At 45.9% G+C, this 2,500-nt stretch overlaps 1 protein-coding gene across 2 annotated transcripts in view; it reads right to left on the reverse strand.

Moving 5' to 3' along the window:
- LOC106875205 (uncharacterized) overlaps positions 1–2,500 on the reverse strand; it is a 206,840-nt gene that overhangs the window by 77,507 nt on the left and 126,833 nt on the right. The gene's annotated exons all lie outside the window — the stretch shown is intronic.

A 2,500-nucleotide genomic window follows, 5' to 3' on the forward strand; every position in this document is an offset into this window, starting at 1 on the left:
ACTGAAATAACGTATAGAGTTGGTCAATTTAGTCTGCTCTGCTCATTTCTGTTTCTGAAGAACTCTCTCTGCTTCAGAAGTTAGTTTATTAATATATTGTAGACAATGAAATTCTACAATTTCATAACTTCTTTTCTTTTCGTAGATTTTGCAATCTTTGTAATTTTATTTCGATATAAATAAAGTTTATAAAAACAGACAATTCTAGTTTAGTCCATCTATTAATCCATCCGTCTTTCCGCCCGTTATTCGACGGAGGATCGTTGGAGTGGAGTCCTAAAACACTGCCTCAATAAGGTTCGATCAGAAGCAATCGTCCTTAGACTTTCTGACGGATTCCCGAGCGTGGCCAACGAAGATTGTGGATATTTCTGTTTCACGGTCTCTCAAGTCTCCCTAAGTATCCTGACGTTTGGCTCAGACCCAAGAACCTATCTTGCGATTCTTTCCTGCCACATTCTAATAATATGCCCTTAGTCCTGGTAGTGTGGCCTCTCAGTGAGGAGTAGTGGCTGGAGATTCGATGTATTCAACGTTAAATGACGCTAACCACTAGACGCGTGGTGTTGCGTTCGTGATCGCGAGAACATTGTTTCGAATCCCAGACCGGCTGTCCGTTTTGTTCTTGAGCAAAACACTTCATTTCACGTGGCTCCGGTTTCAGTGTGCAATCTTTCGACGGTTTAGTGCAGAAGGGTGAGATATTGACTAAGCAAAAACCATCCTTACTAAGGTCTGGCGAGCTAAGTTTTGTATTCAACGACCAAAAGGATGAATAGTATAAACTGAACTATGAATCCCGATGGGTTCAGACGGAGGTCAATGATATTCTAAGGGGCGAGCTGTTCAATGTAGTTGAACAACCAGAGTTGCGCACCCTGTCGAGAAGCGGTGCTCCAGACGAACCCCATTTCTGCCCCCTGTATTTGCACAGCCGCTCGTGCTTGAGGAATTCACAAACAGTTGAGCTAAACACACCGACGAGTAACATAAAAAAAGAGGCCGTTCGGAGTAAACCTATTTCGGCACTTTGCGTTCGCACAACGCTTCGACCTTGAGAAATTCACAGACCGTTGAGCTACGGTATCATTCGAATAACATTATTTCAGTGATCGTTCCGAGGATCCACTTTTCGGTCCGTTGTATATACGCATCGGATCGACCAGAGAATATTCACAGACCGTTGAGCAACGGACCATATCGTGAAACTATACTCCAAAGGCCGTTCAGAGGATCCTCATTTCAGCCCCGTATATTCACGCAGCAGCTCTACCTGGAAAATACACTGACATCGTGGCTACAGACTCTGTCCAAAAACGTTCCCTAGAGGCCCCATGTATTCACTGATCTCTGAGCAGGATTTCACTGGTCTCTGAGCTACGCACTCGTCTAATATTACTCCATAGGCCGTTCGGAGGATCCCAATTTCGGCCCCTTGTTTTCGCGAAGAAGCTCGACCTAGGGGAATTTACTGACCGTTTTGGGTCCTCGTATTCATGCACTCACGCGACCTGTAGAAATTTATTGACCGTTGAGCTACGAACACTGCCAAGTAACATTACTCTAGAGGCCACTTGGAGCATTCCTATATCGGCTCTAGTATACGCGAAGAATCTCGACTTGGAAAATTTTAGTGACCGCGGAACTACTGGTCCTGTTGAACATTACTCCAAAGGCTGTTCGGAGGCTCCCCATGTGATCGCGAAGGTGTTCGATGTGGAGGAATATGCTGACTGTCGAACTACGAACCATGTCGAGTAACATTACACCAGAGGGCGCTTGGAACATCCCTATTTCGGTTACTTGTATTCACGTGGCTGCTCGACCAGGAAAAAATCACTGACCTCTCAGTTACGCCCCGGTGGAGTAATATTGCTCCAGATATCGCTCCCTTGTATTCACGTAGTGGCTCGACCTGGATACATTCACTGAGCGTTGAGCTATGGACCTTGTCGCGTAACAGTACTCCAGAGGCCATTTGGAGGATTCCAAATTTGGCCCCTTGTTTTTGCGAATAGGCTCGACCTAGGGCAATTTACTGACCGTTGAACTATAGACCCAATGAAGTAACATTACTCCAGAGGCCGTTCGGAGAATCCCCACTTCGGTTGCTTGTTTCACAAAGTGGTTTGCCCTAAGGGAATTTACTGACTTTTGAACTACGGATCCTGTGGAGTTATATTACTTGAGAAGCCGTTCATAAGAACCCCGTTTTCGTGACTTGTATTCACGTAGCAGCTCAACCTGGAGAATTTCACTGACCATGTCGAGTAACATTATTCTAGGCGTCCTTAGGAGAGTCTCGATACCGGTCCCTTGTATTCACGCAGCGGCTCGACCTGGAAAAATTCACTGACTGCTGAGCTGTTGACCCTGTCCAGTAACATTATACTTGAGGCTGCTCCAAGGATCCCCATTCTGGGCCCTTTTATTCGTGCAACCGCGCGAATTGGAGAAACTCGCTGACCGTTGAACTATGGACCCCGTCGAGTAACACTAT

Source organism: Octopus bimaculoides, chromosome 27, assembly GCF_046866305.1.
Source record: "Octopus bimaculoides isolate indiv1 chromosome 27, ASM4686630v1, whole genome shotgun sequence".
In the NCBI taxonomy this organism is placed as follows: Eukaryota; Metazoa; Mollusca; class Cephalopoda; order Octopoda; family Octopodidae; genus Octopus; species Octopus bimaculoides.